The 25836-nt window shown below is 46.9% G+C and overlaps 1 long non-coding RNA gene across 2 annotated transcripts in view; it reads left to right on the top strand.

Annotated features, from left to right (window-relative positions):
• Nucleotides 1-986: 986 nt before the first annotated feature.
• Nucleotides 987-25836, top strand: part of LOC139229631 (uncharacterized) — a 336422-nt gene continuing 311572 nt past the window's right edge. Inside the window, exon 1 of one of the 2 annotated variants that reach the window (XR_011587765.1) lies at nucleotides 987-1179. This is a non-coding gene — a long non-coding RNA (uncharacterized lncRNA). Of the gene's footprint in view, nucleotides 1325-25836 lie in introns of both variants that reach the window. The other variant, XR_011587766.1, reaches the window with a different exon arrangement.

The raw sequence follows: 25836 nt of genomic DNA, 5'->3' as shown, positions 1-25836 counted from the left end.
GCACTCCTCCAATTCTGTTCTCTTGCACATTCCTGATTAAAATCGCTTAACCATTGTCAGCTGTGCCTTCATCTGTCTGGGCCCGATACTCTGAAAATCTCTCCCTAAATCTCCCCACCTCTTTAATTGTCTCTCCTCCTTTATGTTGCTCCTTAAAAGCTACTACCTCTTTGACCCCGCTTTCAGTCACCTGAATATCTCCTCATGTGGCTCAGTGTCAAATTTTGTTTGATAATGCTCCTTTGAAGTGCCTTGGGACATTTTGCTTCGTTAAGGCGCTGTATAAATGCCAGTTGTTATTGTTGTCATCGTCACTTTTTACTCTGTGTCCAAGCGGGTAGCAGGTCCCTGAATCCTCTGGTTCTTCACTGGTGGTACTGATGGTGGAAGAGCTGGACAGATCCTGAGGCAAACGCTGACACAGTTCTAATGAAAGATCGTGGACCTGAAATGTTAGCTCGGGTTCCCTCTCCACAGATGCTGCCTTAACCTGCTGAGCATTTCCAACATTTTCTGTTGTGACTTCAATTCCTGAGACGCTGCCTCTCCATCATTCAGTTGAACAACAGAGTCAGCCATCAACCCCTTGAAGTCAATGGTATTCTCGCTAAAATCTATCCCCCGTATCTCTGTCAGTTAGTTTTCTCTCCCACCCCCTGAATGGACGATTAGGTTATTGTAAAGGATAAAAAAAAGGATGCACTTTCCAACCCTTCAACGTGCAGCACCGAATATTCAGCTAGTCCAACAAATCACGCTCAGTCACCCGACGGGCCGCAACCGCCTCCAGCTGCGCGCGGCCAATACAACCGCGCGTGCGCCAGAGCGGATCAACCGCCCCGAGCCGCCGCGCGTGCGCCAGAGCGGATCAACCGCCCCGAGCCGCCGCGCGTGCGCCAGAGCGGATCAACCGCCCCGAGCCGCCGCGCGTGCGCCAGAGCGGATCAACCGCCCCGAGCCGCCGCGCGTGCGCCAGATCAGACGCGTGGCCGACCAGGACCATGAGCGAAGAGGCGGGAATTTCAAAGACACGCGCGCGCATCAACCGCCCGGCAGGCGCCGGAGAGCATCAACCGCCTGGCCGACACTGGAGCCGCAGAAACCGGTCCCCGTCCAACCTCAGTCCGATTCAGTCTCTCTGTGGATCTCCCAGTTGTGGAGACAACAGTGACCATGCAGGTCAGTTAACTCGGGATATTCACCGGGAACCATCTAACCGCCCCCCATCCTCTTAAAGTGCCCCACACCCTCAAAATCTCCAGGCACTCCACACAGTGCAAGATGCTGCTGATGACCTGCACCATCCTCATGCATCAGATTGCAGGTAATGGCCCTGAAATCTCGGTCCTGATGCCTCCTCTTCTTGCGCCACGGAGCGGGTTCACGTTGGGACATCCATAGGAGTCACGTGGGCCTGAACACCCAATCACGGTAAAGTATTTTCTCATTCGTAAACCCGAAACTCCGATCACTTTAGGCCCAGAAATCCCGGTCGGCTGCTTCCCGCGGGCGATCGGGTAATAAAGTTAAAAAAGATGTGCACTTACCTGAAATTGCTGCGCCCACGCGAGATCCCGGTCCTGAGGCCTCCACTGACTGCGCGTCGGAGCGCGTTCACGTCAGGACACGCGCAGGGCTGGAGTCACATGGCTCTGGGCAGCTACTCCAGGTAAAATATATAGTCATTCATAATATTGGGATGTCTGTAAGTTGGAGTTCCCATTATTATGATTGAGAAACCCCATCCCCCCCCAAACACCTAAAACACAAATTTAAAAAGTAGAAAAAATACACCACATATGTTTATTAATTTAAATTACAGTTATTTATGTATTATAAAAAATGCATTTTTCTGATTTTAAAAAAATGCTTTTTTAATTATGGTTTAAAATAAACTTACCGTAGTGGGTAGTTTTTTTTAACAATAAAATGTGTTTTTTAAATTTTATTTATTGTTTTTGTGTATTTTAAAACTCTTACACCTGTAAAAGTAGGCTATGCGCTTGTCTTTATCAGGGACATTATTTCTCAGGACAATTATTAAGGATGTCATAGCAGCGCATTTGGAAAATGGTGACATGATAGGTCCAAGTCAGCATGGATTTGTGAAAGGGAAATCATGCTTGACAAACCTGGAATTTTTTGAGGATGTTTCCAGTAAAGTGGACAAGGGAGAACCAGTTAATGTGGTATATTTGGACTTTCAGAAGGCTTTCGACAAGGTCCCACACAGGAGATTAATGTGCAAAGTTAAAGCACATGGGATTGGGGGTAGTGTGCTGACGTGGATTGAGAACTGGTTGTCAGACAGGAAGCAAAGAGTAGAAGTAAATGGGTACTTTTCAGAATGGCAGGCAGTGACTAGTGGGGTACCGCAAGGTTCTGTGCTGGGGCCCCAGCTGTTTACATTGTACATTAATGATTTAGACGAGAGGATTAAATGTAGTATCTCCAAATTTGCGGATGACACTAAGTTGGGTGGCAGTGTGAGCTGCGAGGAGGATGCAATGAGACTGCAGAGTGACTTGGATAGGTTAGGTGAGTGGGAAAATGCATGGCAGATGAAGTATAATGTGGATAAATGTGAGGTTATCCACTTTGGTGGTAAAAACAGAGAGACAGACTATTATCTGAATGGTGACAGATTAAGAAAAGGAGAGGTGCAATGAGACCTGGGTGTCATGGTACATCAGTCATTGAAGGTTGGCATGCAGGTACAGCAGGCGGTTAAGAAAGCAAATGGCATGTTGGCCTTCATAGCGAGGGGATTTGAGTAGAGGGGCAGGGAGGTGTTACTACAGTTGTTCAGGGCCTTGGTGAGGCCACACCTGGAGTATTGTGTACAGTTTTGGTCTCCTAACCTGAGGAAGGACATTCTTGCTATTGAGGGCGTGCAGCGAAGTTTCACCAAACTGATTCCCGGGATGGTGGGACTGACCTATCAAGAAAGACTGGATCAACTGGGCTTGTATTCACTGGAGTTCAGAAGAATGAGAGGGGACCTCATAGAAACGTTTAAAATTCTGACGGGTTGAGACAGGTTAGATGCAGGAAGAATGTTTCCAATGTTGGGGAAGTCCAGAACCAGGGGTCACAGTCTAAGGATAAAGGGTAAGCCATTTAGGACCGAGATGAGGAGAAACTTCTTCACCCAGAGAGTGGTGAACCTGTGGAATTCTCTACCACAGAAAGTAGTTGAGGCCAATTCACGAAATATATTCAAAAGGGAGTTAGATGAAGTCCTTACTACTCGGGGGATCAAGGGGTATGGCGAGAACGCAGGAATGGGGTACTGAAGTTGCATGTTCAGCCATGAACTCATTGAATGGCGGTGCAGGCTAGAAGGGCTGAATGGCGTACTCCTGCACCTATTTTCTATGTTTCTATCCACTGGGCAATATATGGGTAAATACCGCAATCTTGCCCATGCGAATGTCCTGGATGTGGAGATATGGAGGATCTGTTGAGCTGGAGCTTGACAGATCGGAAAAGCCGGTTTTCAGCGCATGCGCATTGTGCACTGAAAACCGGCTTTTGCGATGCCTTCCCGGGTCTGTACACACTCCATACGGACCTGGGGAGGCCGAGATTTCTGGGCCTGTGAATGAGAAACACACCCAAACACTACATAAAAAATAAAACAACACCTCACATAAGTGCATTATAGAAAATAAAGTTGATAGAAATGTTTTTGAAAAAAAAATAGTTGCTGATTTTTAAAGAAATTTTAATTATGGTTTAAAATAAAATTACCTGAGTGGGCATGGTTTTTAATATAAATACGTGTTTTTAAATTTTATTTTTTATATGTTTTTGATATGTTTTAAAACTCTTTTACCAGACGCAAGAGTTTTAAGGACATTCGCAGGGCAAGAGATGGGCAAATACCGCAATCTTGCCTATGTGAATGTCCTGGCTGCTGAGATGCGAGCGATCTGTCGAGCCAGAAACTTGACAGGTCGGAAAAGACAGTTTTCGGCGCATGCGCATTATGCGCTGAAAACCGGCTTTTGCAATGCCTTCCCGCGTGTGTATACACTCCGTACAGACCCGGGGAGGCCACAATTTCAGGGCCATTAGACAGGGCGAAGTACAAAAGCAAGATACTGCGGATGCTGGAGATCTGCTATTAAAAACTGAAAATTCTGGAAGCACTCAGCCGGGCAGGCAGCATCTGTGGGAGGGAGAAACAAAGTTAACGTTTCAAGTCGATGACCTTTTGTCAGATTTGGAAAAAGTTAGAGATGTAACAGGTTTTAAGGACGTACAGTGGCAGGGAAATGGGGAAAGAACAAAAGGGAAGATCTGTGATAGGGTGGAAGACAGGAGAGAGATGATAATGCAAGGCAAAAGGAGATGGTGATGGGACAAGTAAAGAAACAAGATGCGTCAAGAGGAAATTATAAGTGACAAAAGCAGAATCATTACCAGCAGCTGCTGTCCAAAATTGGGGGCAGTGGTTACGATTTGAAATTGTTGAACTTAAGGTTGACTATGGAAGGCTATAAAGTGCCAAATTGAAAGTTTCATTCGGCCAGCAGAAATGCAGCAGATTGGAACTCGCCTCCGCCATCATCCAGTGACGCAGATCCCGCCCCATATTGTAGGGAAGGAGTCATTTCCATACTTGTGGCATTGGCCCATGCCTGTAGGGGCACCTCACAGGTACCCCTCCTTCCCAACCCCAGCCCTCAACATCAGTGCGGGAAATTGAAGCAGCAGCATGCCACTGATAGAGCAAGAGTCATTTGTATGGCGAAAGATAAATGTAAGTTTATGTCCTTTTTAGCCCCAGAGGAATTAAAAGGGGGGAATTAATTGATCCATGTTTGGAATATGATTACGTCTTCCTAATGCCCTTTGAGGGGCCTCAGCAGAATTCATACCAGCTTTCAGCTCTGTTGGGTGTAATGGGTGGAACTCCCAGGTAGCCAGGGAACACCAAAGCGCATCCCTATAATTCACAGGCTCCCCCGCCAGCCCCGCTCCCCCACAACATTCTGGAATTAAGAGTGCAACTTAAATAAGTTTAAAAACCTGGCAAAAATAAAGAAAGACTTGCATTTATATAGCGCCTTTCACGACCACTGGACCACCCAAAGCACTTCACAGCCAATGAAGTAGTTTTGAAGTGTAGTCACTGTCGCAATGTAGGAATTTATGCACAGCAAGCTCCCACAAACAGTAATATCATAATGACCAGATAATCTGTTTTAGTGATGTTGATTGAGAGATAAATGTTGGCCAGGACACCAGAGAAAACTTCTCTGCTCTTCTTTGAAATGGTGCCATGGGATCTTTTGCTTTCACCCGAGAGAGCAGACATCTCATCCGAAAGACGGCACCTCCGACAATGCAGCGCTCCCTCAGCACTGCACTGGAGTGTCAGTCTAGATATTTGTGCTCAAGACTCTGGAGTGGGACTTGAATTCACACAACTGTCTGACTCAGAGGCAAGGGTGCTACCCACTGAGCCACGGCTGACACTGGGTCCGCTCCAAATAGCGACTTGACAGTGGAAGATGCACTCTTCGTTCCAGGAATTTCAGGCCTTGTCCTTTTAACCCAGAAACTAGAGTGCTACCTCTTGGGCCAAGCTGACAGTTCCAATCTTAAAAATCCTTCCAGCCTCTGCTTCTGTCCCTTCGTCCCTGTTGAAGGGACATCAGCCTCATACACTGTTTATCATATCCCATGCTACATCTCATCTCCATCAAAGTGCTTTCCGTAGTCCGTTAAAAGCACTTCCACACAATAGCTTCTTTAGAAAAGATGAGAAAGAACTGATGTCTTGAGTCATTCCCATATTTCCCCAGTGAAGCGCCTGACTGGCATTCATTGTATATGTTTTAATCGGAATTGGGTCTCACAGCGTAGGCAATTTAAAAACAAGTCATTTGTGAGTGATTTTTTTCCTACTATATGAACTATTTTTCGCAATAATTTGTAACAGCAGGAAGCAATATTTCTGCAATTCACAATGTTGTTATAACCAGACTCCTGCTTCACCACTTGACCCCCTCTGAAGACAGATTGATGATATTTGTTTGGGACATTACAACGGCTCCTGCAAAGACATCCTACTTGGCCTACTTGATTAAATCTATGAAAATTCACGGAAACCTGTTTAAATTTCAATGGAGCAAATAAATATGTTTACTCTGCAAGAGTTTAAAAAAAAAATTCTTCTGTTCTGATTATTTACCAGAAATAAAATAAATAGTTTGAAATAGGTCGCACAAAGAACTGGAGCTCATCTTATACTGGGAACTATATACCAGTCAGCTTAACATCAGTGATAGGAAAGATACTGGAATCTCTACTAAAAGAAGTGATAGAAGAGCATCTAGAGAAAGAAAATATAATTTTAAAAAAAGGCAGCATGGATTCTGAAAGGCGAAGCTAGACTTAACTAACCTGATAGGATTCTTTGAAGACATAACAGAAAGTAGACAAGGGTAATATAGTAGATGTCATATACTTCGATTTTCAAAAGGTCTTCGATAAGTTACCACATGATAGGCTCGTGACAAAGGTTAGGGCAAGTGGGGTCAGGGGACAAATAGCTGAATGGATAGCAAATTGGCCAACAAATAGCAAGAGTAGGCGTGAAGATCGGAGGAAGGTAGAAAGCGCTGGTCCACAAGGGTCAGTGCTGGGACCGCTATTATTTATAATTTACTTTAACGATTGGCTCGAGGACCTGAATGGACTAGACCTGTTTCTGTGTTCCTACTGCTTGGCTTCTCTATGTGCATTGTGCCCAAGAATAAAAATAATATAATCCCACCTTAAATCTAATGCCTTTGACACTTGGATGCTGCATCAGATTTTTTTATGTACTTAAAGTGAAAGAATGTTGAGTACCTACAGATTATCTTGCCACCTGTGTCTCACTGCAACACAAGTATAATTATTTATTTCAAAGCCTGATGCTACTCCTTCCACAGTTGCAGTTTAGGTTTTACCGTTTGTAAATTCCTGGATTCTTTTACCTCAATCTGGTTCAGTAAAATTACTGAGTCGAATACCTCTTGTGCTTTGAACAAAGCAGTCTTTATTACCGGCCAGTAAGTCCTATCAGACAGAAGATAGAGCGTACACACTCCCTACGGATAGGTGAAGTTACATCGTAAAGCGTTAACAGTTATACAGTTTTGAAATCAGATAACAAAATACAAATGGATTGACAGTCTAACTCAGCCACTCATTAGTCAATCTATATGAGATGTTTTTCTTGAAAGCTCAAGCATTGCCTCTAAATGTTCCAATCTAGTGGTGTGACTATTCATGTTACAATTAGCTGTTATTGGCTGATTAGTGACTTGAAACCTTGAGAAAGACTGTTAGCTATGCTGATGTTGCACTATTTGCAATCTGACATTCTCCCAGCTATTCTTCCATGGCTTATACATTTTCATATATCCCGTTTACTTTACTGTCCTTAATTCCATATATTCCGTTCAGATATCCACATCCCCCCTTTTATCATTCTATGATAACATTTAGGATCATTCTATGAGTATTGCATTGTTGAGTAGTTCTCTAGTTTGTTGGATCATAACCCGGGAACCCTTGACCACAAGAGGGTCTGCTAACCTTGTCATTACTTTACAGCAGAGGTTAAGGCAACCAACAATCAAACAGCAGGTAATTACGATGAGAACAATTGCCCCATGTATTAGATAGGATCTCCAAGATCCACCCAGAAACCAATCAAACCTGCTAAGTTCTTTTGCTGGTGTGGATAACTTTTTCACCTCCCTCCTTATGTGATCGGCAAGGTGGGTTATGTTTTCTGAACTATCAGGAATGTAAGTGCAACATTCAGATCCTATCAGGGCACACGTTCCCCCTTTCTCAGCTAACAGGTAATCGAGGGCCATTCGGTTTTGTAATGCTACGGTCCTTATCGCTACCATTTCAGCTGTGATGCCCTCCAGAGCCTCAGCAGTGCGGTTAGCTACCTGTTCCAATATCGTTTCTTTGAATCCATCTAACAGTCTCAGTTAGGGTCAGGGGAACGGTGCGCAAAGGAATTCCCCCTTTGGAATGTATAGGGATATGTGAACACACCCAGCATCTAGTGAAGTGCCCTTTTTCCGCATAAACGTAAGACATATACAAAAAGGTGTTTACATGGAGCTCTCGCCTGTGTCTTCCTTCCCGTGCGCCTAAACTGTCATATCAACACTATTATGCAGACAGTGGCATACAGACACAGTCTCATCTTATAAATAGTCCAATTATTTAGCTGATAAAAAGAGTTCTGTTTTCCCGTTTCCCTTCTTCAGGTCTCCGTCAGTGTATTTGGCTGTCTTACGGGTAAACGTTCAAACTGATCCTCCTTCAACTGCCTTGTTCAGCTATGGGGAAGAGGAGATCTGGAACAGAAACAGGAATTAGACTAACCAGCAAAATTTGTTTAAATGGTGATGAGCTTGCAGTGGTGCAGGTGAACCCAGGCACTTTTCCCCTCAACCTTGGCTGCAGTGGGGGTAGTGAGTGACACCTAAAAAGGCCCCTCCCATTGTGGCTCTAATCCCTTCCGAATCCATACTTCCCTGGTGCCACGAGGGACAATTCGGGTAAAACTGGGAGGTCGAGGTGAGCATCTTGAACCTGGTTGTGAACTAGTCGCAGAGCCTGAGTCAGAGAAAGAACATAGGTGGTCATCAGTCTAGCTGAGATCTCATATCTAGGAACAATTTCCCTCATTAACACCTTAACAACAGTCTGAGTTTTATTGTCCAGGTTAGGGTAGGCTTCAATCCATCTGCTAAACACATCTACTATTACTAACACATATTTGTAACACTGAACTTTTTGCAACTCAATGTAGTCCAACTGAAATGTCTCAAAGGGACCTTCGGGTAGGGGCTGTTTACCCCAATCACAGGGGACTCCCTTCCCTGGTTTATGTTGCTGGCTAACCAGGCAACGACTACTAATGTTGTGGGTGAGCGCCTGGAGTCTAGGGTGCCCCCAAGTAGCCAAAAGTGTGTCACTCGTGGTCCTTGCTCCACAATGAGTAGCAAAATGTATACATTCAATAACCCATAGAGCCAACTTGTCAGACATGCAAGTCTGTTCCGCGTGAGTGGTCCAGAGTTTAGAGACATGGTCATAGGTACATCCATAATCTTTCCACAACAGTTTATCTTTTTCAGGAGCGTCCTCCTGTGCTTGTATAACATCTTGGATGGTTGGCATTGGTTTTTCCGAGGCTAACTTATCCTTTTCAGGATTTTTAGTCTGACTCATCATTCTGGGCACTACCATCCGTTGTTCCCGAGAGGCCTGTTTGGCCTCTTGGTCAGCACAACGATTCCCTCTATCAACCAGAGATTTTCCGGTAGTGTGGGCAGTACATTTGACAATGGCAATGCGTTTGGGGAACATGAGGGCTTGCAACAAATCAGATACTAACTGTTTATGAGATATCCCACTCCCCTGTGAGGTTAGGAATCCCCTATTTTTCCATAATTGTCCGAAATCATGGGCTACCCCAAAGGCATACCCAGAGTCGGTATAGATATTAACCTTGAGGTCTTTAGCCAGGATACAGGCTCTGGTAAGGGCAAATAGTTCAGCTTGTTGGGCAGAATAAGCGGTCTCAAAGGCGGCAGATTCCACGATCTGATTCTCCTGGTTTACTATGGCGTATCCAGAATTTCGTCTACCTTCTGGGTCAATGGAAGAACTTCCGTCTACATACATAATACAGTCTGGATCCTTCATTGGTACATCAACTAAATCCTCCCTGACCGATGTGGTCTCCTGAATTAAGGATAAACAATCATGACAGGGTTCTTCCTCATCTTGGGGTGGTTTGATAAGAAAACAAGCCGGATTGATAGCAGTACAGTACCGAAAGGTCAGCCTTGGATTATTTAGTAGGTAGATCTCATATCTACTTTGCCTAGCCATGGTAAGATGTTGAGTTTGCAGTTGGCCCAAAAGGGCAGCTACGGAGTGAGAAGTATATACAACAATATCTTGCTGAAGGGTAAGGTTGGCGGCAGATTGTAGGCTATTGTATATAGCAGTTAATATTTGAGTACATACGGGGTGTCCCAAGGCAACGGGATCTATCTTAGAAGAGTAGTAAGCAACAGGCCTGTGTTTATCCCCGTGTTTCTGAGTTAAAACAGCAGTAGCACAATCTTCCATGATTGTGCAATACAATTGAAAGGGACGGTCGTAGAGGGGCCGTCCCAAAGCCGGAGCTTGCAGCAAGGCTGTTTTTAGTTCCTTAAAGGCTTGGATGTCTGTAGTTTCTAATTTAAAGTTGCCTTCCTTCGTAGTGTACGGTGTGAGCTGTTTGGTCATCAGGGCAGCATTAGGAATCCAGGATCTACAGTAATTTATCATCCCCAACCACTGCCGCATTTGTCTAGCCGTGCCAGGGACTGAAAACTGGCAGATAGGTTTGATTCGACATGCCTCCAAGGCTCGGTGGGTGCCTGTTAAAATGATCCCAAGAAATTTTACTTGTGACTGGCCAATTTTGACCTTTGACGGGGATACTATGTATCTCAGGGAGGACAAGTGATTCAGTAACTGATTAGCATCCTCTCTATTACTTGGTTCATCTACGCTGGATACCAGTAAATCGTCCACATACTGAATTAAAGTAGATCCCTTAGTCAGCGTGAGAGACTGTAACTGTTTCTGCAGGCACCTTGAGAATAAGGTTGGGGAGTGGATGAACCCTTGGGAAAGTCTTGTCCAGGTATATTGCTGTCCCTGGTAAGTGAAGGCAAATAGGTACTGACTCGCCTGGGCTAGCGGTAAAGCGAAGAAAGCGTTTTGGAGGTCTATTATTGTGAAGATCTTGGCGTCTGCTGGGATTAAAGACAGTATCTGTGCTGGGTTAGGAACTAGAGCATGCAGGGGCTGAACGAGGTCTTGGACCAAACGGTATTCGTTTGGTCTGCCTGGCTTAGGTATTGCCAGTATAGGAGTATTACATGGGGACTGACATCGGACCAAAATCCCCTGTTTCATTAGCCCCTTAATCAATCGGTGGATACTTGGTATTGCCTGTGATTTCAGTGGGTACTGTCGGATAGAGGGCCAGTCCACATTGCCCTTCACTGGAATTTCAATCGGATCAATGGGAGTATAACCCACTTGGGAGGGGTCCTCTGCCCACACATGAGGATCCACATAATCAGGTATGTCCGAGCCAGTATGATGCCGTAGAGTTGTTAATACTTTCTCGGGGTCCCCATGAAATTGGACGGTTCGGCCATATTTTACGATTTGCACATCCCGGCTGGTAGGGTCAGCCTCATCTATGACCTTGCGTACCATAACTCCCAAATCTTTAGCATGGTGAGGGGCTAATACTTCACGAGCAATATGCGGTGCCACTGTTAGGGGCTGTTTCCACAGATTCTTATCCACTTCCACAAAATCTGCCTCTCCTTCCGGTCCAGTCACTCTAGCCCTTAATAGAATTCCCTTCACTTCCCCTTCGTGATCCTGATAAAAGTTCTGTAGGTCCTGATTCTTTCCACTAGGATCGTATGCTAGGGTCACGTGATAGGGTGCCTGCGGCAGGTCCAGAGACCACCACTGAGGGGTTCTAGTGGTATAATACTGCCGCTTAAGGGTTTCCTGTTTTACAATAATCCCATCATCTCCACACTCCAAATGCAACTGGAATTTGCAGAGGAGGTCTCTAGCCATCAAGTTACAGTCCAGATTGGTAGTGATGACAAATCGATGTTCTACCAATTCTTCTTGGTAACCCACTTTAACTAGTTCTGACACCGGGAATGTCGAGATTTGTCCCAAGAATCCCGAAAGTTCCTGTGTTTCAGTGGAGGCAGGGAGTTTAAGCTTTGATTGTACAGAAGACATGAAGGCTCCCGTATCTATCAAAAAGGGTTGCCATTCATTCAGAATTTTTAACGATATCATTGGTTCGTCGTCCGGGGAGGATCCCTGTACAATCAAGCTGTGTAGTCAATTGGGGGACAAGTGACCAAAGGGGTTGTTCTGGGAGAAGTTAGTGTAAAATCCTCCTCTTGCCCCCCTCCTTTCCCTCCTCTTCCTCTTCCACGCTGATAGTAGGGGCAATTTTTAATCCAGTGTCCTTCCTGCCCACAGTTAAAACATCCATCTCTCCTTTCCCAGCCCCGACCTTTTCCCATACCAGGCCGGGGACAGTAGGGTGGTCCGTAATTAGCAGGGCCCGGGCCATTTGGGTGTTCGATATAACCGTATCCCTGCTTATTCACCCAACCAGGCACGCAATACTGCGGTTCCATCTGGTATCCCCTTGGGTCGGGTTTTGGTCCTTCCACCTGAGGCGGCTCTTCCCTTCTAGTCACGTATTCAGTCTTGACTCGGGTTGGGGGCGCACCTCCCCCCTCCCCTTTTCCTGCCAATAATATCTAACTGCCCTCTCCATCTGGGCTTTACTGTTATCTGCCGAATTCATATTATTTGTCCGAATAGCATGAGCAATCGAATAGGGCAAGCACTGAAGTAGGATAGCGCAGAATTGAGGAGAATCCTCTCCTGCCCTGAAGGCATTATCTCCGGATTGACTCCCGTATATTTCAATGAATCTTTCCATAAATTCATCGGGAGTTTCTTCACGCTTGGGTTTAGTTTCTAAAACTGTGGCCATATTGATGGGCTTCTGAAGGGTTGTGGTGAGAGCATTAAAGATATCGTTTAGGCGATCCTGGACATCGTTAGGGTGAGCAATCAATAATGCATCATGAGTAGCACGTCCTAGGTGAGTTAGAAATCGGGTGTGTTCAGTTGGGCTCAAGGTTTGCTTTACTAAGGACCACAGGTCCCTTGATTCTGCATTATAAACTGAAATAGTTGTTCGAAGATAATCTATAAACTTGATAGGTTCCTTTTTTCGATCAGGTATGTTGGCCATAAGGGCCATAATTTCGTTCGGTTTCCAGGGCACATAGACATCTATAGTGGGGTGATCTGCAGCTTGTTGTGCATCAGGGTTTGGCATTGGTCTGACAGGGAATTGGTGCCGGGACTTTGGGATCTTGGAAATTTCTAGGTCGGAGGATGTTTCAGAGCTGTCTGACTGCTTGACAGTTTTGCGTCTTAATCGGCGGGGGGGGTGGGGTTTACTATGTCTTTCACAACTTGGACTAGTAGATCGACTAGAAGATTTACGGGACTGTTTGTGATGTTGAGATTCAGTTCTGCCCTTTCGAGTGTGAGATCTGGTCCTTTCGGCTATATTGCTTGTAAACTGGGGATCCGAATCGCTATCAGAGGATGAGGAGTCAGTTCGGGTTTGTTGCTTTGGTGGTATGGGGTTATTGTTAACTCCTCTTTTTACCGGAGTGTTAGGTGGAGGGTGTTGGGAAGAGGACTGGAGCAAGAGGCCAGGGGGTGCGGGAGGCGCCGTTGGGCGCTGAGTCAGTGGCCACTCATCAATTTCATCATCAGTCTCAGCTAACACAATGCCAGCCATTTTAACTCGTAGTTGATCAATACCTTTCTCAGAGGTCCCAGAGGATCTCTTAGCAAGTTTCTCGTGCACACATTCTTTCTTTAAGACGTCTACAGTTTTAACATGTGTTCCCTCTGTCAATGAAAGTCCTAATTTAATAGCATTTGTTTGCCAACTTGACAGAAGTGATGCATCTTTTAATTTCTGACAATAATGTCGCCAGGTTGCAATTACATTTTTATCCCCTTTTCCTCGTCCCCTTCTCCAAATTAATCCCTGTGCTTTTTTTGCTACCTCTACGCTTCTAGTGCCACCTAGAGGCCACTGGTCATCCCCTAATAATTTATTCAGGGCTCCTGATAATTTTCTAAAGTCTTCAGCTCTTTCAGGGAATTCCTCACATAACTTTTGTAGCGGACTATCCGCATCCGTGGTTTTATCTAACTGATTACCCATTTTCACGCTGCCCCTCGTATTACTGTGTCGCTACGCGTTCGTGTCGTCGTGCAATTTAAACAAACTTAAAAATAGACACAGACTTTACAGAAACTAACACTGACTTTAACTAACTCAAAATAACCAAACTTTACTAATGCTAACACTTACCCGCGTTGCCGCGCGGTTCGCGTCGCCGCGCGATTTAGGATATTAAAATTACCACGTCGCCTCGCAGTTCACGTCGCCGCGCAATCCGCGTTGCCTCGCAGTTCACGTCGCCGCGCAATCCGCGTCGACCCGTGGCTCGCATCGCCGCGCGAGTTAAGATACTTAAAACTTTAAAAGATAAACAAGGACTTCTAACACTTACCCGCGTCGCCACGAGGTTCGTGTCGCCGCGCGATTTCAATACAAAATAGACAAAGCCTTCTAACACTTACCCACGTCGCCGCGCGATTTCAATACTTAAAACTTTACTTAAAACTCTAAACACTTAAGACTTACAAAGACTTACTGACATTAGCACTGACTTTTGCGATTCGCGTTGCTGCGCCTCTACGTCACTGCGCGTTTACGTCACTGCGCGTTTATGTCACTGCGCGTCTACGTCACTGCGCGTCTACGTCACTGCGCGTCTACGTCACTGCGCGTCGACGTCACTGCGCGTTGACGTCACTGCGCGTTTACGTCACTGCGCGTTCGCTTCGGCCCTTCTCTCGGCCGCACGCTCGCGCCGCTGCGCGTCTCGCGTCGGCCCTACCTTCCGAGTTGCTGCGGGGGTTTTTTTTTAATTCAATCAGAGCCTAGACGGGCCAAGTGATATACAAGGTCGACGTTGTACCTGAGTTGAACACCTATCCTCTATTTAAATCCCCATTTTATTCCCTGTGAGCCTAATTTTCTAATTTTGATTTCTTATGAGCCTTAATTTATTTCTTTCAGTTTCCAAATTTCCCTATCCTTTCACGTTACTGCGCAGTTTAAATTCAATCAGATGAACACCTATTTCTAATTCAATCAGATGAACACCTATTTCTAATTTTAGAAGGTATTCGCCAAATTGTTATGAATCTCGTTCAGACACTACCCGAGAACCAGCGAGTGGCTAAACTTTTCTCAGACTTATGAAACTGGGGGAAACTGGAACAGTATTGAAATCATACTCACTCCAGTGGCCACTTTCCCCCTGTCTCGTCCAAGATTAGTCTGGCTCTTAGTTCGCAAGTTTTCGGCAGTTGTCCGTTGAGATCCCACTTCTGACACCAAATGTTAATTCCTGGATTCTTTTACCTCAATCTGGTTCAGTAAAATTACTGAGTCGAATACCTCTTGTGCTTTGAACAAAGCAGTCTTTATTACCGGCCAGTAAGACCTATCAGACAGAAGATATACTCTCTGGATAGAGCGTACACACTCCCTACGGATAGGTGAAGTTACATCGTAAAGCGTTAACAGTTATACAGTTTTGAAATCAGATAACAAAATACAAATGGATTGACAGTCTAACTCAGCCACTCATTAGTCAATCTATATGAGATGTTTTTCTTGAAAGCTCAAGCATTGCCTCTAAATGTTCCAATCTAGTGGTGTGACTATTCATGTTACAATTAGATGTTATTGGCAGGATTAGTGATTTGAAACCTTGAGAAAGACTGTTAGCTATGCTGATGTTGCACTATTTGCAATCTGACATTCTCCCAGCTATTCTTCCATGACTTATACATTTTCATATATCCCGTTTACTTTACTGTCCTTAATTCCATATATTCCATTCAGATATCCACACGTTCATAAGACTTGCTTTAAAATAGCGCCTTCCACGATCTCAAGCTATTCCAAAGTTTTACAACCAATGAAGAAATTCTGAAGTGTAGTCACTATTGTAATAGAGGAAATGTGGCAGCCAATTTGCACACTGCAAGGTCCCAATAACAGCACTGAAATAATGACTAGATAATCTGTTAGTGGTGGTGATTGAGGGATATATATTGGTGGGACACAGGGGAATAACTCCCTGCTGTTCTTTAAAATAGTGCCATGGGATCTTTTACTTTGGTTTTTGGCACTCAAGATGGTGTTGCAGCTTCAGTTGCAGAATGCTATTAGATTTTTACACTTAGACTCACCATCCCCCATCCCCCCTTTTTTAAAATATAAGAACACAAGAAATAGGAGCAGGAGTAGGCCATTTGGCTCCTCGAGCCTAGAGAGTTGACGGGACCTCGGTATATTGTCTCATCTGACAGATGGCACCATCGTCTGTGCAGTATTCCCTCAGTAAGAAAGCCTTGCATTTATATAGCGCCTTTCACAACCACTGGACATCTCAAAGTGCTTTACATCCAATGAAGTACTTTTGAAGAGTAGTCACTGTTGTAATGTGGGAAACACGGCATCCAATTTGCGCACAGCAAGCTCCCATAAACAGCAATGTGATAATGACCAGATAATCATTTTTTTTTCGTTATTTTGATTGAGGGATAAATATTGTCCAGGACACCGGGATAACCCCCCTGCACTTTTTCAAAATAGTGCCATGGGATCTTTATATCCTTTTTGAGATAGCAGACGGGGCCTCGGTTTAACGTCTCATCTGTCTCACCTCCGACAGTGCAGCACTCCCTCAGCATTACACTGGAGTGTCAGCCTAGATTTTCTTGTGTTCAAGTCCCTGGAGTGGGAGTTGAACCCACAACCTTCTGACTCAGAGGCAAGTGTGCTACCCATTAAGCCATGGCAATCAAGAAAATGTTTAACTTTGGTTTTTGGCATTCAAGATGGTGTTGCAGCTTCAGTTGCAGAATGCTATTAGCTTTTTACACTTACGCTGTGTATAACCACCATCACCCACCCCCCCCTTTTTATAATACAAGAAATAGGAGCAGGAGTAGGCCATTTGGCCCCTCGAGCCTGCTCCGCCATTTAATAAGATCATGGCTGATGTGATCATGGACTCAGCTCCACTTCCCTGCCCGCTCCCCATAACCCTTTATTCCCTAATCACTCAAAAATCTGTCTATCTCTACCTTAAATATACTCACTGCCTCAGGGGAAGAACAGTTGAACTTTGGGACGAGAAGAAGCATTTTGCAGTTATACGGGTGGCAGTTTACAGCCATCTCGCTCGCTCTCTCCTCTTCTACGCTTACACGCTTCGTTCAACTCGCAAGGACTGAGCACTCCATCTGGGACGGAGAGAAGAAACACCATGTATGAGCAAAGAGAGCCTTGCTACTTCAACTGAGAAGCTGACCTTGAGACTGGCTTTGAATACCACAGATTGGTACAGAACCAGAAGATACGCCTCATTGGAAGAAGCAGCGAATAAGCCAGAGGGTTAATTGGTGAGCATTTATCCAAGCCGACGCATCTTTAAGACCACCGCATAGGGTGAAAGTGTGTCGTGTGTCCCAACCAAGCCTTAGGGATTTGAGTGGGGAGGTTTTAGCACGGATCGTAAGCGTACGCACAATTCTGTTGGACAGATTCGGAGCTGTACTTTTGAATCCGAGCAGGGATGTTTTAGACGTAGGTACTTTGCATTAGGGGCCTGTTCAGATGGGCCAGGATTGTGTGTTGTACTGTGATTATTTTACACCATCAGGGTGTGTGCTTTAACTTGAATAAAAGCGTTGTGACGGTTGAGACCGAAAGATCCGGCTGTAACTGTATTTCCGTTCACCACTATAATTCTGGTGTCTAGAACTGTTGTAAGGGGGGTGATTCGAAACCACCAAGGGCAAAACCACTTATACCTTGCAGAATCACATCACGATTGAGTGGCTGCCTCCTCCGTCGCTCGTGTTGCTGCTCCTGCTCTTCCTCATCCTTCTCCTCGTCCTCTTGCTGCTCATCCTGCTCCTGCTCCTGCTCCTGCTCCTCCTCGTTCTCGTCCTCCTGAGGTAGTGGAGCTATGCCTGGTGACAATGGCTGTGCCCTCATGATGGCCAAGTTGTGCAGCATGCAGCAGACGATGAAGAAAAGAGGCACTCTGGTGTATGTAGGCACCTTTAGTAATGACTCCACGAGGCAGGGTATGATATTTAAATTGTGTAGACCTGCAGTCCTTTATTTGCAGCTCCTCAAGTGAGGACACCAAGCAGTGAGCTCCTTTATATACTGGTGCAGGTAACCCTCAGGTCTCCAACAGCAGCACCCTCTGGTGTACAGGTAAGGTGTGTACAATGTAAGGGTACATTCAGTGTTGCATAACAGTGTTACAGACATCACACAGTAAACAGGCATGCATATACAACAACACTCCCCCCGAAGCATTTTTTTATATCCTTATTGTCATGACCTGGGAAGGTGATCAGTGGTGTACGATGGGAGGTTGTGTTGAGGGTTGTGTGGGTGCCAGGTGTGATCCCCGTGATTGAGGCTGGCCTCATACGTTTCCACTCCCTCACACACAGATCTAGTGGATGTCACTTGTGGGATCCCTCTGGGGGGTAGCCACAGCAGCAGTGAGTGTGGTGTATAGCCTGTGATGTGGGTAGTTGTGGGGTGGTAGGCAGAGCTAGAGGACTGGGTGGGCTCCTTGTCCACCGATTGGGATGTGGGTCAGGTCATCCCAGGGTTTGCCAGGGAAGCTGCAGGGCATTGGCATTATACTCCTGGTTTTGGCCCTGGTAGCCAGGGGTTGTAGGGCTGGTCTCGTGCAGGTTGCCATTGGTGGTGGCTGAGCTGCCCATTGACCACTGTCCCTGTAATGGGTCTGCTCCCACGGGGTGTGTGTGTGTCCTACAAGGGGCATCATATTTGTTCCAAAGGTCCAGGCTACATGGTCAGGCATCAGGGGGATTCCATTGGCATCAGCATGGTCCCTGTAGGATACAATGTCCTTTGGCAGTGTCCTACCAGTATACATGACGCCTTGGCTTTGATCATACATAGTCGAGCCTGCATTATACATTACAGCATTTGCATCACTTTTTGGGTGTCCTGGTCTCAATGGACATCGTTACATTGGGTATTTCACATTCTCTATCATTACTGTTAAGCATAATAAACTTGCTCTTAACTTTACTGACACCTACATTCATCTCATTAGTCACGTTAGTTAAACCAGCATCACAATTCATGGTTACATTGCATACATTTTCATACTTGCACCCTTTAATTGCATTTTTAGCTTTAAAGTCCTTGTACTCAAATAGTTGAAACTGTCCCTTTAAATTTCTTTGGTTACCGGTCTCCTTTAAGGGAGCCTTCCCATCTGATTGGCCGCTTGGTGCCACGTGACGCTCCTCCAATGCTGCTCCTTGTGGTATGGCCATTTTGATTACAGATTTTACTCCTCAAGGTGCGGCAGTGATCTTCTAGCTCTCCACAGGTTCGACCCTGGATGTCGGGAATCCATTTCTTTCTTCGATGTTCCTCTTTTGGAGTGCTGCCTTGGCCCGGAAAGTGGAGTTTTGATCCTCGGTCCTGGAGATTTCGCCGGGGTGCTGTGGAGACGTCGTCGCACCGTCGAGCTGAACAGTGAAACCTCCGGATGCAGCAATGAATCTATGTTCAAGGTCGATTGCCGGAGCCCAGAGGCCTGGGTGCAGCTTTGCTTGGACAGAATGCCGTTGTGGTCGATTGGCGAGATTCATCCAAAGTTCTTCAAAGGTCGCTTAGCTCATCACAGACTGGCTCGCCCTTGTGTTGCTCTCCATAGAAACTGGGACCCCATCGATGTCTGCTTTCATCACCCACAGAGAACTTTCAGTGGATCAGGTATGAGTTTCATACTCTTCTTCCAGGAGTTGAGCAACGTCACCTTCATCTATGTCGGAGCCCCGGTGATCAGCCAACTCATCAGAGATGCGATGAGTACAACTTTTTCTGCACATTCTTTGAAGGTGCCTTTTCTCTTTGCATGCATAGTCTTTGTAGCGGCATTGGTGGGCCCTGTGATTTCCTCCATAGCATCAGCATGGGGCCATCCGGTTTGCCCCATGTGGTGGACTCGGGGTTGTGGGACTCGGGGCAGTATTTCTGCCCTAAGACGTATCCATGCGGTGCACTGCTCTTGTCAGTTTAGAGTCCCTTAGTGCTTCATTTAGGTGGTCACCAAAGTCGCACGGTGCAGCCAGTCTCCTTCAGTGTTCCAATCTTTCTACAAGAGCGTCCCAATCTTCCCCATCGGTAAATTGCTGAAAGATGCTGAGATTCGACATGCTGAGCATGTGGTTCGTGACCTCGTATTCTCGTCGCCAGTTGTAATGTATGTAGGCACCTTTAGTAATGACTCCATGAGGCAGGGTATGATACTTAAACTGTGTAGACCTGTAGTCCTTTATTTGCAGCTCCTCGAGTGAGGACACCAAGCTGTGAGCTCCTTTATATACTGGATTACCTGCAGTATGCAGGTAACCCTTAGGTCTCCAACAGTAGCACCCTCTGGTGTACAGGTAAGGTGTGTACTTTGTAAGGGTACATTCAGTGTTACAAACATCACACAGTAAACAGGCATGCATATACAACACACTCGATCAAGCGGGTCATGGCAGCGGAGCACTCCAATGGTCTGCTCAATGATATTCCTGGTGGCATCATGGCTCTCATTATAGTGCTGGGCAGGAGCTCTGGGGTTATGTAGGGGAATCATGAGCCAGGTGGGGATATCCCTTGTCTCCAAGCAACCAGCCGTGAGCTTCATGTGGTGGTTGAAAGAGAGCTGGCACCCCGCAGGGTGAATGCATTGTGGCTGCTGCTAGTATAGCGGGCATTGACGCTGAGGATGAGTCGGAGGTTGTGGGTTTGAGAGCGGAGGACAGACCCCGTCCGGGAGCAGAGGAGAGAGCAGGTGTGTTGATTCCAGCCCCTATGTTCTGCCCTGTACTGCAGTCTCGCGATTTGGGCCTCCCGGCTGGACCTCCTGCAGTGACTGAAACATTCTGCCCAGGGCTGGTATCGAACCGGCTGAAGGGACTCAATTTTTGAAACTTTTAATCAACTTTTAAGCTTCTTAAACAATTCGGGAAAACTCTTAAATGTTTAATCAACTTGGAGAACTTGTTTCTTTTTTTTCTAACTTTTAAACAACTTGATTTACATTTTAGACTTTTTTAAATCTACTTTATCAATTTTATCTATTTATTAAACCTTCAATCAACCTGTGTAACTTCTTTTTATTAATTCGGAAATACTTTTAAACTCTTAAACTTTTAAAACAACTTGGAAACCTTTGGGGAAATTTTTAACCTTGGAAGAAACTTTCCAAAACATCCCTCGGAACCCTAGCGGACAGCTGACCTTCCTAATGCCTGCCCCGAATCAAGCTTCGGGCCATCTACCATCAATGGTGCTACTCGACACCGAGCTTGCGGCCAACACCTCGCTGTAGGCAATTAGGCTTATACAGCAGAGCCTGGTCTCCAGTCGTCTTGGACCCCCTTGCCACTAGACCAAGACCTTGCTCAGCTAAGCCTGTGTGGTTGCTGGAGTGCAGCGGCCACCCCACGTTAAAAGAACTCCTGCACAGGCATCTTCCATTTCGCTAAAATGAAGTTCGGGACCTGAAACGTCAGGACCCTCATGGACAAATCCAATAGCAACAGGCCGGAACGCTGCACTGACATAGTTGCCTGGGAACTTAGATGTTTTGACATTGACATCGCCGCCTTAAGTGAGACCCGGCGGGCAGGGAAAGGCCAACTCAAGGAACATGATGGAGGCTAACCTTTTTCTGGAAAGGAATACCAGAGGAAGAACGCCGCCTTCATGGATTTGGCTTTGCCTTCAAAAATGAACTGGTCGACTGCCTCAAAGATTCCCCCTGTGTGGTTAATGAACCTCATGACTCTTCACCTTACCCTATCCTGGAACCAAAGCGCCACAGTCATCAGTGCATACACCCCAACACTCGATGCAACGGTTGAGGCTAAAGAGGGTTTTTATTCCAACCTCGAGACATCTCTGTCCCGCGTCCCCACGGGCAACAAATTGATCCTCCTTAGTGACTTTAATGTCAGGGTCGGCAAAGACACAGCCCTCTGGGGAGGTGTGATTGGTAGAGAAGAGGTAGGGAAAGCTAACATCAGTGGCACCCTACTCCTGACAAAATGTCTAGAACATGAATTCCTCATCACCAACACCCTGTTCCACCAGAGGGACAAATACAAGGCATCATGGCAGCACCTCCACTCCAAACACTGGCACCTGCTCGACTATATCATTGTCCAAGCAAGGAATCGCAAGGATGTGCGCATCACTCGCGCCATGACAGGAGCTGACAACTGCTGAACAGACCATCGCATCCATCATCGATATAAACATAGTCCCAAAGCAGAGGGGACAGCAGAAGCAGTGCCGCAAAAAAGTTAATGCCGGGGCACTTAAAGACCCAGCTAAGAGAGCCCTATACAGCCAGTGCCTCACAGCTAACCTGGCATGCCTTGATGACCCTGAGATGTTGAATGCCCACAGCGCTTGGTCCGCCCTCCAGGTTGTAGTGTCTCTGCACCTTGTTACAAACTCACACGAGGCATGTATATATCAGACACAGTCACTCTGTGACTGCACTTTATTCCCAGGACCAAAGAGTGCTGACCCTGGGTGGGACCTTCCCTTTTGTACCTGGAAACCCAGGTGAGGAGTGTCTTCCGCAAGCCCACCCCCTGAGGTCAGGGTGTGCATTTCAAGGGTACAGGTACAGTGTGCATGAGTTACAGTTACATAACTATTGTCATTGTAAGATGGTGCAATACATGACATCACCTCCCCCCTTAAGTCTTTTAGTTTCAGAGGGTAAGTCTATCAGGTGGTCGACGCTCTCTCGTGGAGCGCCGCAGTTGTGGCTCTGGTGGCTGAGCCTCAGCATGCGTCTCTGTCACCTGAGGTGATTCCGGGCTGCCGCAGGGACTGTGCATGCTGAGGACTGTCTTTGTTGCTCGTACACTGGCAGTGGTGTGGGTGCTATCTCATCATGCTCTTCCGGTTTCTCCGTGTCTATGCTGAATCTTGTCTTTACTTGGTCCAAGTGTTTGCTGCATATCTGCCCATTGTTTAGTCTGACCACCATGACTCTAGTTCCTTCTTTGCCAATTATGGTGCCCTCAAGCCATTTGGCTTCCAAAGCATGGTTAAGAACAAATACCGGGTCATCTATTTCTATACACCTCCCCCTTGAGCCTTGATCATGGAGCTCGGTTTGGGACTGGCGCTTGCCCTCAACAATGTCTGCCAGGGCTGGGTGAATGAGGGACAGCCGCGTCTTGAGCGTGCGTTTCATGAGTAATTCCATTGGCGGGACTCCCGTGAGCGAGTGCGGCCGGGACCTGTAGGCCAGCAGGAGGCGCGATAGGCGGTACTGAAAGGAGGGTCCTTGGATGCGTAGCATGCCCTGCTTTATGACTTGGACCGCCTGTTCCGCCTTGCCATTGAAGCCGGCTTGAACGACGCTGTCCGGACATGCTTGATCCCATTGCCCGACATAAACTCCTGGAATTCATGGCTAGTAAAACACGGGCCATTGTCGCTGACCAGGATGTCCGGCAAGCCGTGAGTCACGAAAACCGTATGCAGACTCTCCACTGTGATGGATGTCATGCACGAGTTCAATATGGTGCACTTGATCCACTTCGAGTATGCATCGACAACAATCAGGAACATTTTCCCTATGAACGGGCCCGCATAGTCTACGTGAATGCGTGGTCATGGCCTGGTGGTCCAGGGCCAAAGGCTGAGTGAAGCCTCCCTGGGGGCATTGCCCAGCTGGGCACACGTCGTGTTCCAGGTCTGAGTCAATCCCCAGCCACCATACATGTGACCGATCAATGGCCTTCATTTACACGATGCCAGACTGCTCGCTGTGGAGTTCGCTGATGAACGCTTCCCTTCCTTTCTGGGGCATGACTATCCGGCTGCCCCACAACAGGCAGTTAGCTTGGATGGAGAGTTTGTCCATCCGTCTCTGAAACGGCATGTCTTCCTCAGGGCACGCACTGTGTGTGGGCGCCCAATTCCGAGTCAGGACACATTTCTTTATCATGGATAGGAGGGGGTCCCTATTGGTTCAGAGTTTGATCTGTTGGACTGTGATGGGGAAGCCCGCAGTGTCAAAAGCCTCAACGGCCATGACCATCTCAGCACACTGCTCCGACGCCCCCTCGGTGGTGGCCAGTGGGAGCCTGCTGAGTGCATCAGCGCAATTTTTGGTGCCTGGCCATTGCCGTATGATGTAGTCATACGCAGCCAGCATGAGGGCCCATCGCTGTATGCGAGCTGGCGTGTTAGCGTTGACAGCTTTGCTGTTGGACAACAAGGATGTTAACGGCTTGTGGTACATCTCTAGCTCGAACTGTCTACCAAAAAGGTACTGGTGCATCTTTTTCGCACCGTACACACACGCGAGTGCCTCCTTCTCGACCATACCGTATCCACGCTCTGCCTGGGAGAGCAACCTGGAGGCCGTCATCATTACCCTGCTGCAATACACATCAACCCCGTAGGATGACGCATCGCATGTTAAAACCAGTTTTTTACAAGGGTCATACAAAGTCAACAGTTTGCTGGAACACAGCAGGTTCCTCGCCTTATTGAAAGCCCGTTCTTGACAATCCTCCCAAAACCATTCACAACCGTTATGGAGGAGCATGTGTAGCGGCTCCAACAATGTGCTTAAGTTCGGCAGAAAGTTTCCAAAATAGTTCAGAAGTCCCAGGAATGATCGTAACTCTGACGTGTTGCCAGGCCTGTGCGCCCAGTGAATCACCTCAGTTTTTGATTCAGTGGGCCGGATCCCGTCTGCGGCAACCCTCCTGCCCAGGAACTCGACCTCTGGGGCCAAAAACACGCACTTGGCCTTTTTCAGCCGCAAGCCTACCCGGTCCAATCAGTGTAGCATCTCCACCAGGTTGCGGAGGTGTTCCTCGGTGTCTCGACCCGTTATAAGGATGTCTTCTTGGAATACGACCGTTCCAGGGATGGACTTGAGCAAGCTTTCCATGTTTCGCTGAAAGATAGCCGCTGCCAAACGAATGCCAATCGGACTGCTGTTGTAGACAAATAGTCCTTTGTGCATCGTGATGGTGGTCAGAAGCTTCGAATCTCCCGCCAGTTCCTGAGTCATGTAGGCCGAAGTGAGGTCCAGCTTCATGAACACCTTTCCACCTGCCAGTGTGGCAAAGAGGTCCTTCGCTCTCGGAAGCGGGCATTGGTCTTGTAGTGACACCCGGTTAATGGTGGCTTTGTAGTTGCCACAAATCCTAACCGAGCCATCTGCTTTGAGGACTGTAAAGATGGGACTTGCCCAGTCGCTGAATTCAGCGGCCGAAATTATGCCCTTTCTGAGCAGCCTGTCCAATTCACTTTCAATTTTCTCACACATCATGTACGGCACCGCTCTGGCTTTGTGGTGCACTGGTCTGGTGTCCGGAGTGATGTGTATCACTACTTTAGTGCCCTTGAATGTTCCGACACCGGGTTGAAAGAGTGACTCGAATTTTTGCAATACCTGCGAGCATGAACTTCGCTCCACGGATGAAATAGCGTGCACATCCCCCCCCCATTTCCAATTCATCTCAGCTAGCCAACTCCTCAGAAGCGCGGGGCCATTTCCCGGAACAATCCAGAGTGGCAGCCGGTTCTGTAATCCATTATGCGTTAACACCAAGTTTGCACTGCCCAGCACTGGGATGATCTCTTTGGTGTACGTACATAGCTGCGTCACAATGCGTTCCAGTTTGGGCCTGCTAGCTCTGTGTGGCCATAGTCTCTCAAATTGTTGGGCACTCATGAGTGACTGGCTAGCTCCCGTATCCAGCTCCATGTGCACTGGGATGCCATTCAGTAAGACTTTCATCATCATGGGTGGCGTTTTAGTGTATGAGCTGTGGACGTCAGCCACATGAACTCTCTGAACTTCAGCATCCATGGTTGTTCCCCAGGCCTCATCCTGCATTGCAGACCCCTCATCTGGTTCTTCTGTCTTGCAGACTAGCCTCGCTACTGCCTTT

This window comes from Pristiophorus japonicus, chromosome 2 (genome assembly GCF_044704955.1).
Source record: "Pristiophorus japonicus isolate sPriJap1 chromosome 2, sPriJap1.hap1, whole genome shotgun sequence".
Classification (NCBI taxonomy): Eukaryota; Metazoa; Chordata; class Chondrichthyes; family Pristiophoridae; genus Pristiophorus; species Pristiophorus japonicus.
Note: the sequence above shows the minus strand (reverse complement) of the source record. Positions and strands in the feature narration are given on the sequence as shown.